We start from the raw sequence: 13,455 nt of genomic DNA on the forward strand, positions 1-13,455 counted from the left end.
CTGTTGCTCCAATTTTGGGCTACCTGAGACTTCCAGAATAATTTGAGATATACCCAGGTCTTTTCAGGCCCGAAAGGAAAGGCTGTGACCATTTTGCGAGTTTACCTAAAGCACTGAGAACAAAGAGACTGCAGAATATTTTTTATACTTGCTTTTAAAATAATTTCATCCATTTTGATGAATTATTGTTACTTATAATTGGTTAGTTGAGATGCAATAGTTTATATCTCAAATAAACTTTCTTCAAATATCTGGATTGGAGAAATGAAACCAATATATTGGTTGAGGTAGAATCTTAAACTGAAAGGAGATACGTATCCCCAGTGTAAGCTAAAGCAGCACAATTGTATGTGTGATTTCTTAAACTCTCTGTGTTTCTCTGCATGTTTTTCTCTCCATATCATTGGGATGATGGTGGCGCCATCGCACTGTCATAAAGCTAATAATCCAGGTGTCAAGGCTAATACTTTAGAGAGGGAGGATCAAATCAAACCACGGCATCGGATAGAGTTTAAACTCCTTGAATGAATCAGAAATTGTGAAACTAGCCCCAGCAATAGTGACCATGGAACTATCACAGTTTGTTCTAAAAACTCATCTGGTTCACTTAACTAGCCTGGCCTACTGGTGACTCCAGTCCCGCATCAATGTGGTTGACTCTTAACTGCCCACTGAAATGGCTAGCAAGCCACTCAGGACAAATGTCATTAGGGTTGGGCAACAAATGATGGCCTGCTCAGTGACATCCATGACATGTGAAAGCATCAAGAAGAAAAAAACAATTCAAATCCCTGATTTTAATAACACAGCCTATTATAGGAAGCAATCAAAATTCACATGACATTTGCTAACTAGACAAAATTCAAATTGGCATGTAAATTATGAAAACACTTCCACATGGGAGTCTATGTGTAATATAACTACACTGGATGCCTGGTATTATTGCTTTCAAAGATCGATCACAATTGCAACATTCAACTACTGACATGATGTCCACTTTGAAAACGAGTTCTCTATATGGATCATCCCAATTAAGAAGATGGCTGTAACAGGTCAATAACTGAAATTCTCTGTTTTGCTTCGTATCCTTTCTGATGCCTGCCCGTTAAAAATTACATTGGCTCCAAAACTATAGGCGCAAATTTGAAAGATTGACATTTTTATAATTACTAGCCAACGAACGCACAATGTATTATTTTTACTGCAATGATATTGTTGTATTCAAGATTACAAAGCTTTTTCCTTGAAGGCCAGTTGATCTAATTGCTCTTCACAAAACTCAAAGAGATATCTGAACATAGTCTAAATTTAATTGTGATTTAGCCCTTTTCGAGTTTGAAGACAAATGTTCCATCCTGTTGTGGCCAAATAGCGTGCCACATTTTACGATACATTTTGTTATTATGCCATTGGGAAAGCACATGACTAGAACTGGTGATGGAAGAGTTTGGAACATTTTCTCAACGGTTTGATTCGGCGAGTCCGACAACGTCATACTTTCCATTGGCTAGTTTGTGGGTCAGCTGTCATGTCCCAATATGTGAATGAGGAGGGCTTTGCAGGATTGATGGGGCTGGATTTCCCTTTGTAGCTTCCAGCACCTGGGACAATCACGAGTGTTCCTCACACTGTTACTTTTCTTTTTTTGTTTCATAGCGGCTTGCTCGACCATTTCAGACAACAGTTAACACTTAGGTACATCTCCATGGGTCTGGAATCACATGTACGCCAAGCAGGGGAACTAAAGCACAATCCTTGCACTAAGATGCATTAATGAAACAGAACGCATTTTTTTCCTTCTTGATAAGAATATACTTCCATGGTCATTATTCGTGATGTGTCATTTTTCTTTTTCTTTGCCTTCTTAATTTCAGTTGCATTTACAGAACTTAATTCAACTACTTTAGCCACTGCTGTTGGATCTTAAATTATGTTGCGAATCAATAAAATGGATTTCGTGTTTTAGCCCATTAAAATAATTACTATGTTACCATGCCCCTGGACCATTTTCTCCTAAAGATTCAAAGAGAATCGGAGTCAATCGAACATGTGAAAATGAGATAGAATGACTACTTTCAGGAAAACCATTGAAAGAGAATAAAACTAAGTTGGGTAGATGCAAGTTATATATAGATTACCCATGATCCAACTGAATTATAGGAAATATTCGAGCAGCTGGATGTATCCTGCTTTTCCTCTGAGTCAACATCTTCAGGAGGGGAACTCCAAGGCTATTGGGTAAATGCAAAACTAAAAACCATCCAAAAGCAATTCTTTCAGGCGACAGCGAGAGGGGATCCCACGAATGGAGAACAGAAAGTAAACCAAAAAAAGGAGCAATGTTTGCCAGTACAGACATTGGAATTTAATTTCAAAGGCCAGTGTTGCTGGAAGCACAATAAAACACGCACCCAACTGAGAGTGTTCCAATGCAATGACGATGCAAAGATCTGCAATCACTTACATAGAATTACAATTGAAGTTGCAGCACTTGCAATGGGGAGAGACCCTGAAACACTTCTGTCTGTGGAATAGGTCTCAATGGATTACCCAACCTGGGCAGAGACAGGACTTACTCGACGGAAGCAAACCTTGACAATACCTGGACCATAGAAAGGGATTCGTTTGCCCACCCCAGCTGCAGATTAATTGAAATGTTTCCACAGGTAATAAATCGTTCACCTGCACCATCGGCGAGGAAGCATATTGCCAGTTGTCCCATTCTTTCTAATTCAAGTGCATTCACTCAGATAATAAAATGATTAAAACGATGTTTAGGCGAGAAGAGAGTCAGTCATTCGCTTCAATTGTTGATAGGTCAGCGAATTTAGAGATTTGATTCTGCTGTTTATAATCATGACAATCACTTCATGGAGAGTATAATAAGTAGTCACAGAATCAAAGGATCGTACAGTGCAGAAGAGGCCTTTCGGCCCATCGAGTCTGCACTGACACGTGAGAAACACCTGACCTACCTAACTAATCCCATTGACCAGCACTTGGCCCACAACCTTGAATGTTAGGACGTGCCAAGTATTCATCTAGACACTTTATAAAGGACATGAGGCAACCCGCCTCCACCACCCTCCCAGGCAGCGCTTTCCAGACTGTCCCCAATACCTGGGTAAAAAATGTTTTCCCTCACATCCCCACGAAACCTCCTGCCCCTCACCTTGAACTTGTGTTCCCTCGTGACTGAGCCTTCGACTAAAGGGAACAGCTGTCCCTATCCACCCCTTCAATACCCCTCACAAGCTTGTACACCTTGAACTGGCCGCTCCCCAGTCTTCTCTGTTTCGCCGAAAAAAACCCAACTCTATCCAACCACTCTTTATAACTTAAATGGTTCATCCCAGGCTGCATCCACGTGTACCTCCTCTACACCGCCTCTAGCACAATCACATCCTTCCTATCATTTGGCGATCAAAACTGCACAGAGCACTCCAGCTGTGGTCTCACCAAGGTTCTATACAACTCCAACATGACCCCTCTACTTTTGTAATCTGTGCCTCGATTGAGAAAGGCAATTGTCCCAAAGGCCTTTTTCACCACCCCACTATCATGCCCCTCTGCCTTCAGAGACTTATGGACACATGCACCAAGGTCCCTTTGTTCCTCAGATCTTCCTAGTCTCATGCCGTTCATTGAATACTTCCTTGTCAAATTACTCCTTCCAAAGTGTATAACCTCACGCTTTTCAGTGTTAAATTCCATCTGCCACTTATCTGCCCATTTGACCACCACGCCGATATCTTCCTCCAGCCCATGCCTCTCATCCTCACTGTAAACCAACCGGCCAATACTTGTGTCATCCGCAAACTTACTATTCCTATTCCCCACATAGTCATCTATGTCATTTATATAAATAACGAATAATAGGCAACCCAGCACAGATCTCTGTGGTACACCACAGGACTCGGGTTTTCAGTCACCAAAGCAGCCTTCTATCATCACATTCTGTCTCCTACAACTAAGCCAATTTATAATCCACCTTTTCAAATTACCCTGTATCCCATGCGTATTTGCCTTATTTATAAGGCTGCCATATGGGACCTTGTCAAAGGCTTTTCTGAAATCCATATTAACTACATCAACTGCACTACCATCATGTACACACCTGGTCACCTCCTCAAAAATTCAGTCAAATTTTTTAGGCATGACCTACCTCTGAAAAATCAATGCTGACTATCTCTTATCAAACCTTCTCTCTCTAAGTTAAGGTAGATTCTTTCCTTCAGAATTTTCTCCAATAGTTTCCGGACCACTGACGTGGGACTCACTCGTTGTTTGATAGAACAGAATGTGAGAGTGCTGATCAAAGACACATGCTTTCGAAACTTTTCATCTTGGACTCATCAGGACAATTCGCAAGAGTAACAAAAAAATCAAAGGGAACAACACGTAAAACGTCATGAGAAGAGAGTGATGATTGATGGGCGAGTGAAAATGAATTACTTGTGGTGTTGCAATAGAGAATGCGATAATGACCTGATGAACGGAAGTTAACTGTCAACCGTTGTTTACATTCAAATCAAGTATGTTGACTCTGATTGGTCAAGACATTTCATGAGGCCATGAGCCAGAGACTGGCTCTCCCGTCCTTTGTTCAGTGAAATCGGCGAAACTCTTGCAAATTGTCCTGATGAGTGCAAGACCATAAGCTTCTACAACATGTGCATTCTTCTGCTACTTAATCCTTTAGACAAATACCTTATAAAGTGTAGAGCAATCGGGTTGTTTCAATTAACATCGGAAGACATAACAAATGATAATATGTACACAGCATGAATGCCTTGGATTGGGTTTTCTGCTGAGAGCAATGCTGAGTCTTGAGACTTTCGGTGCGGTTGTAAGTCACGACACGGGAAATTCCAAATAACAGCAAGTGTGTAGTATTTATCCACGATTGGGATAGGGGGTCATTGTGAAGCGTAACCCACAATTCCATTCTAATTACTGTTTCTGTATCAGGATGGCAATAAACTTTTATAATGCATTGTGGATGGTGAAGATAATGTTTCCATTAAATTTGTTTTTTTTTTGTTCTGGCCAGTTGCGATTTGTAATCATTTAAAAGGGGACATTGTTGCCAGTGTGACTTGTACTGTATGATGACTCTGCAGATTTCGCCTCCATTGCCAAATGGAAGAGGCGAACAAAATGTTTCCTTTATCTGTGTCTGTAATACTCCAGTTCCCTCTTGCTATGTTTATGGGAAAACGAGTTCAAGTGTGAAGCGGAGCCTCCTCAATGTAGAACAATGGGTGTGGACAGTGTTCGTTTCCATTTCAGGGCGCCATCTACCATCAAGTTCCAAAACATAGGAAGGAGAGATAGCGAGGTTCCTACATTTAATGGTGAAACTTTGTTGCCAAGTTATACATTTTTGTCGGACACTTTGTCTCATACATGAAAGTCGAGACACCCCGAGACCTTAGGGACAGTTGGGAATGTACTAGGCCCGTTCTGGAAAGGGGACAAAAAATAAAAACTGACTGGGAAAATGCAGAGTTAGTTATATAATTCTGAATTCACACCTCGGGCAGGAGGTAACTCTGTTTCTGCGGGTTGAAGCCACATGTAACATGTACAACAACAACAATAGGTGGGGTATAATGTAGAATTCATGTTGGATTTCACTGCTTTCATCATTTAAAAAATTTAACAATCAGACTCAATGGATATTTCACACCATTCTTTAACTCCTCTCTGAATTTACTCTGGGTACCTGCATAAATAAAGGGGTTGAAGCAGGAACTTAAAAGCTGCAGCATAAGTCTGCATTCCTCCAGTATAACATTTTATTGACTGAAATTCGAACCATCGAAATAACTAACGCTGGCAATTCGTGTATAGAGGAAAGTTATAAGAGCGAGGAAATATAACAGGATGAAACTTCCCGAGATGGCAACGAGTAAAACGATGGACTTTCTCCTCTTCTCCATCTCTGGGTCGCTTTGTTTCTCACTCTTTCTGCGGGCTCGACTGGCCACAACAATGTGCCTGACCGTCAGAACATTGAGCAGCAAAATAAGAATGAATGGGAGACAAGGGGTTAAAACGGCATTTATGCTGTCATATGCCACCCATCCGGGTGAGGAATAATATATTGGTTTTAGTTTGCAGTACCAGGGTGTATTGTCCGTGATAACAGATGGTTCACAAGCAAAGTACAAGGGTATTTTTTTAACACAATGCACAACGCAGACAGTTCCTATGACCACAGCTGCCGATTTCTTGGTGCAATATTTGGTTTTCAGCTTCTGACAACAAATGGCTACAAATCGATCAAAGGTGAAAGCAACTGTCACCCAGACAGAAGAATCCCTGACGCCATATATGAACACAAGACTGAGAGCAAAGGCCGGAGTGATGGAGAGGAAACTGAATGGGAAATACGTACCTACAATCCGGTTTAACATCACAGCAAGGATCATGATTAGGAGGTCCGTCACGGCCATGGACATCAGGTAGTATGTGATACATCCAGTGAGACCGCATCTTCCTCGAGACAGGATCACAATTACTGCCAAATTAGCTGTGACAGAGGAATATAACCAGTAAGTTTGCTGTGGGGACAAATGAATATAGAACAGAAAATGTTGAGAAACTCACAAATACAGCATTGGTCATGAAAAGAGAGCAATGTTCCCATTTCAGTCCTATGACTTATATGCTCCAGTGGAGAAAGAAAGACTCATTCCAAAATGCAGCAAATTGTCAATACTGTGCTGATTTACAGGAAGAATGCGGGCTCAGCCCTATAGTGAATATTCAAACTGCTGCATTGTTATTCAGTTAAATGAAAAACGATCAAGTATCCTCTTGCTTGCTGTTTAGAGAAGAACAGGCTAGGACATTGGAAAAAGAAAGGTACACAATGTTAAATCGACCTAAGAATTTGACAGAAACTGAGCAGATGGCGTTGAATGGAATTAAGTACAAAGTGTTACTCTTGTGGGCATAATCCAGCAAATGAGAACAGCTAAAATGGAAAAAAAAACTCCTTTGGAAGGAAATAAAGTGTAACTAGAACTCCTGAGTTATGATGACGTGCAGCGAACACAACTGTCCTTCACAGCTGGGTAGGAAATCCACACACAGTTTAAGGTTCAGTTGCTGTTAAGTTGAAAGACGTCAAGCTTTAGAGTCAAAATGTCCTGGATTCAAAACCAACTTCAGCTCCCTGAGAATTCTTCGCCGCCCAGGGTGCCAGGATTCCGCTAAGGCAAGAAACCCTGGGCCAGTCATTTAATATTCTGCACAGATTTATCAGATAAATACTGTTCATATTCCAGCGAAAGGTTAAAGGGAAATGAATGAGATAATGCATAATACAGATACAGTTCCTCTGTAATAATTCACACACGGTGACAATGCCATTGAAACAATAGAAAAACATTGCCTCAGTGGTAACAGCGTTATACATTACGCTTTTTAAAAAGATCAAGAATAAAATAAAAGAACATCTAATACCTCGAACAGTGGCGGTAAACAGATGAAAGTGTCCAATTAAACTGACTAAATGTTACTAGCTCAGGGAAGATAGTGCATTGTTACTGCTGAACTATTATTCTTGCATTCGGGAGAAACTATGTTCAAGGGAAGAAATGACACAGACAAACTTGAGCGACTCGACATGTGATGACGACTAATCATGTCAGTAAAAGAAAACAATTGTGTTGCTAAAATGGAAAATTAAATTAAGCATTTCCCTTGAAGTGGAAAAAAGTGACATTGTCGAGGGTGATAAAGTGGGACGATGTCGCCGTAATGTTGATAGATTGTCCTGTTTAATGGGAGAAAGAATATCGTCCCATGTAGAAGCAAAGCTCCTAAATACGGACAATGATTCACTAAAATGAAAGCAAACAAAACAGAGGTGATTAAACAATGATTTCAATAGCATAGCAAACCAAAATACTTAACCTGGAATCCCGATCGCTGCAATGAAGGGATAATATATGATGAAAATAAGACCTTTTGGCAATCCGTGCATTTCTGTCACCAGCTGCGAGTGTGTTCTGCACCACAACTAAAGATAGTCACATATATATCTCACGCCAGCCTCCTGGGAGACAATTAGACGCTTTGATCTTTTGCAATAATTGCGCTAATTGAAACAAAGATGCTCGTGCTGCAGCTGTCAGGAAATTGTTTTTATTTTGACGGAGTAGAAAGCTCTTCAAGGTCTCTGACATTGTTCTGAAGGAACATCCTCACAAAGTGCCCTTCTGTCTTCCACATTAACACAAACCTACATTGATGTTTCTTTATCATCTGCCCTTTACCACAACCGTTTCCCGCCGCTATAGTGAAAACAAAAACACTTCCATTGCTACCTATTCCCCAACTTCGATGTAAAGTCATGGATCTGAACCTTTTACCGTTTTCTCTCCACAGATGCTGAACGGTCTATTGCGTATTTCCAGCATTTTTGTCTCATTCTGCTCGCATTTGGTATGGAAATGTTCAACTCATCACCTTTATTTAGCTTTAAAGTACTCAAATCTTCTGTACGGCTTCTTGCAGTGTGGATTATTCCACATCAGTTAAATTCATTGCGGAAATGTCAAATCCAGCTGTAGTGATTGTGCATAGCTGTGTAGCTGTGAACGGCTACGTTTTACTTGGTCAGATCGAATCAAGCGCTTATGCGTTAATTATGCATAATTATAGAGAGTACGCTTAAATTCCATAAGCAGAGGTCCAGTTGAGCACGATTCTAGTTAATGTTGACCGTTCCAGTTCGGTATGGTTATGTGATGTGTCGAGGCTCCATTTCTGCCACGTTACATTCATTCATGACGGATAAGGAAGGGTAAGTGTGCACGTCCTTTTCCCGTAAATCGCTTTCCATATCGCCAGGCGAGATTATGCACGGCGGCACTAAGTCTGCAAAGGCCCAGTTCAGTCATGTTGCATTGAATATGGACAGACCCCATTTTAACTGCTATCTTCAATGTGCACATATGAAGCAGTGCTATAAATCTTGCGCAGGTAGTTAATTCCTCATGCTTTCTTTCAGTGTCCGGAAAAAATTGTCCGCCGAAATATTGAAAATAGGAGTAGGATTACTCCTTTGAGCCCTTCGAGCTTGCTCCGCCATTCAGTTTGACGATGGCTGATCCTCTATCTCAACGCCTTAGTCCGGCTCTCTCTCCATACCCCTTGATGCATATGAAGGCTAGAAGTCTATTTATTTACTTCTTAAATATATCCAGTGACTTGACCTCCACAGCTTTCTGTGCCAGAGAATTCAACAGGTTCGCCACCTTCTGATTGAAGACGTTTCTCGTCATTTCAGTCCTAAATGGTCTACCCCGTATCCTGAGTCTGTGACCTCTTGTTCTAGACGCCCGAGCCAGAGGATATATCATCCCTGCACCAGCCTGTACATCCCTGTCAGAGTTTCACATGTTTCAATGCGATCGCCTCTCATTCTTCTAAGCTCTGATGAATAAAGGCCTAGCCGGCCCAATCTCTCCTCATACGACAATTCTACCAGCCCAGAAATCAGCGTGGCGGACCTTTGCTGAACTCCCTCTACGGCAAATATATCCTTTCCTAGGTAAGGAGACCAGACCTGCACACTCTATTCCAGGTGTGATCTCACAATGACCATGCACAGCTGCAGTAAGACATCGTTGCTGCTGCACTCAAATCCTATCGCAATAAAGGTCAACGTACCATTTACGTCCTTAACTGCTTGCTGCACCTGCATGCTTGCTTTCAGTGATTGCTGCGCAAGGGCATCTCGGTCCCTTTGCACATCAACATTTCCAAATTTATCACCAGTTAAATAATATTCTGCCAATCTGCTTTTCCTGCCATAGTAGATAACTGCACACTTATTTTCCCAATCACTCAACCTGCGTAAGTCGCCTTGAAGCCTCTGAACACTCGCCTCATCGCTCACATCCTCACCAAGTTTCGTGTCATCAAAAAATGGAAATATTGCCTTTTGTTGCGTCATGCAAATCATTGATATTATATATATATATATACATATATTTATATATATTGTAAATAGCTCGGGCCAAAGCACTGATCCCTACTTTTCCACTCATCACCGCCTGCCACGCCAAAGAAGACCCACTTATTCCTGCTCTCTTTCCTGTCTTTAATTTTACACGCTAACCTTTTATGTGGGTCTTTGTCAAAGGCTTTCTGATATTCCAAATACATCACAGCCACTGGTTCTCCCTTATCTTTTTTGCAGGTTACATCCTTAAATACTCCAGTAGGTTTGTTAAACATGATTTCCCCTGATAGATACATGTTGACTTTGTCTCATCCCATTGATATTTTTAAAGTGTCCTGTTATCACATACTCTACAATAGACTCTAGCATTTCCCCTACTATTGAGGTTCGGCTGACTGGTCTGTAATTCGCTGTTTTCTCCCTCACTCTTTTTTTAAAATAGCGGGGTTATATTTAACACCCTGCAATCTGCCGGCACTGTTGCAGAATCTACATAATTTTGGAAGATGACAACCACTACACTCACTATTTACATGGCCACCTCCTTTAGTACCCCAAGATGTATATTATCATGTCTTGGGGATTGATTGGCTTTCAGTCCGATTAATTTCTCTAGCACAATTGTGTTTGTACTATTAATTTCGTTGAATTCTTCCTTCTCAATAGGCCCGAGGTTCCTTCGTATTTCTGTGAAGTTATTTATGTCTCCCTAAGTGAAGACAGAGCTAAAGTAATTGTTCTATTATAAATTCTCCCGTTTCAGACTGAGAGGTTTTTTAATAAAAATATTTATAGATGCTTTTAATGACTGCTTTTATGTTACTTGCAAGTTTACCCTCATCCAATATTTTCCCCCCTTATTCGAACTCTTGGTTGTCCTTTTGCTGAGTTCTAAACTGTTCCCTATCCTTAGGCTTGTTAATTTTTCTAGCAACTTCACATGACTCCTCTTTGGATCTAAAGATATCCTTAATTTATTTTGTTACCCATGGTGGGGCCGTTTTTCCTGTCTTGTTCTTTTGGGCCAGAAAATGAAGTATAACTTTTGAAATGTATGCACACTTTCGTTAATCATTGGACGTTGTCTACACACCATCTTTCCTTTTAATAAAGTACTCCAATCGATCTTAGCCAACTCAAATCTCCTACCTTTGTCGATTCCATTGTAAGATTTAGCACCCTCGTTTCAGGTCAGACTACTTCACTTCCCATTCTAATGAAGAATTCTATCATGTTGGTCACTGTTCCCCAAAGGACCCAACAGAACAAGATTATGATTTAAGTGCTTCTCATTTCACTATACCAAATCTAGGATAGCCTGATCCCCAGTCCGTTCCTCAACATACGACTCTGAAAAAAAAAACATTTCGTACACACTACGGGAATACATTCGCCATTGTAATTGCTAATTTGGTTTGCACACCCTATATGTAGTTAAAAGTCATCTATGATTTCTGGAGCACCCTTGTTACATGCACGTCCAAGTTCCTTTTTCATGCCGTCCCCTATGTCAGCACTGCTGTCTGGAGGTCTACAGATAAGTGATCTTTTCCACTTATTGTTGCTTCTTAGCTCCACCCCAGGTTGCATCTACATCTAGATTTTCTAAGCCAATATCCCTCTCTCACTATCGCACTGATTTCATAGACATGGTTTCCTTCAAGTGTGAAATGCTCAATTTATGTATGATTGTTTTCCACAGAGATAGGGCCTGCTGTTCCATAATGAGTGTGAAATAACTCAGGTCTGCACAGTAATTCTCAACGTCCACATCTCATTTCTCGACACCGGTGTTCAAAGGGGACTGGTTCAGTTATACACTGTTACTTCCGGCGTGGGCTGCTCCAGTTCAACCTCATTAGATTCAATGTTAACAATCCCAAATCATCAGTATTGCAAGCAATGAGACCTCCTTAAAATCATCGTAGTTAGGTTTAGTGTGCACATTGCTACTTCAGTACGGTTACATTCAGTGTGTGCAGGTCCAGTTGTGAGCAATATCTACTATTCTGGACTGGTCTTTTTCAGCAGTATTATATGTTTATCGCGACAATGAACAGTATTTTGTGATTCTAATCTGTATCAAGAGATCCAGGTATGCAGAATGTATTCAGGAAGGATACAGCAGAATGTTACCAATTCAAGGAAGAGGACGTCAAACAACTTCCCCTTGGAATTTAATGTAATTGCGATAGTCGAACCCCATACGTCAACATTCGGGTCAGCGTGATAGGGTGATCCTGAGGCCGAGGCACATACCTTTGTGACATTGTTTTAAATCATAACATGGCAGCTAATTCATTTAATGCGACTAGATTATCAAGCTCGTCTCGGTAACTGTGCCCACAAAAAACGGTCATCGATTGTTACAAACACCCATCTGCTTCACTAATGTCCTTTAGGGAAGACAATGTGCCGTCCTTACCCGATCTGGCCTACATGTGGCTGCAGACCCACAGTAGAATGTCTGCCTCTTAACTGCACTCAAATTGATAACAAATATGGCCTTCTGAGCGATGCCCACATCCCATGGGGCAAAAAAATCAAGGTATCAGTATTCTGTAACTGCACCTTCCAAAGTCCGGGTTTTACTGTCTTGGAAAACAAAGGTAACAGGCACATGGAAACACCAGCAGCTGCATCTCATTCACGCTCGAAACTTGAAAATATTTTTCATCACTTGGTCAAACTGTGAAACTTCCTGCCTTGCAGTATTATGGATGAAGATGGCGCACATGGACTGAAGGGGCTCAAGAAGACAGCTCACCACGAAATTCTAAAGAAAATTAGCAATTCGCAATAAAGATTGACCTTGCCACCCAGGGCCATATTGCAGGGATAAATAGAAAAGTTGGTATCAGTATTGAGTGGAGAAAATATTGCAGTCCTAGTAAGAATGTCCTCCTCATATCAAACACATAACCCAACTGCTGGGAGCTGATAAATCGCACTTGAGCTGCCACACTACCTGGTATGTTCCATCAGTCGCAGAACAGTGGGAAGGTGAGAGAAGTTTACTTTGCAAAGAGTTAAAAAGAATGATTCAAAAATCCATTGCAAACAGGAATATGAAACTTTCAATCACCCCACATATTGTGGCAGATTTCTATTATCGTTAGAATATCATATTCCCCTTTGACCAATCTTTGTACTTTTATGCACACGCACTCCGATACTTCTGTGTATGTTTCAGTATTAATAAATTACTTGTGTCAACGCACAGTCAACAGCAACACAGTTTTGCTCAATGTGACCGAAGCGATGGGCAAAAATAGGAATATTTTTAATTCATATAAAGCCCCTCCAAGCCAAATTGCTCCACATGATGTTTCTTGCATCCACCTGGGATCGTGAAAATGGCTTAAGTTTCAGATGCCATCCGACTGGCCGAACTTCAATCAGTGTAGCTCTCCATTAATACTGCAATGAACTATTATTCATTTTACATTTATGCTCATGCCACGAGGAAA

This window comes from Carcharodon carcharias, chromosome 21 (genome assembly GCF_017639515.1).
Source record: "Carcharodon carcharias isolate sCarCar2 chromosome 21, sCarCar2.pri, whole genome shotgun sequence".
NCBI lineage: Eukaryota > Metazoa > Chordata > Chondrichthyes > Lamniformes > Lamnidae > Carcharodon > Carcharodon carcharias.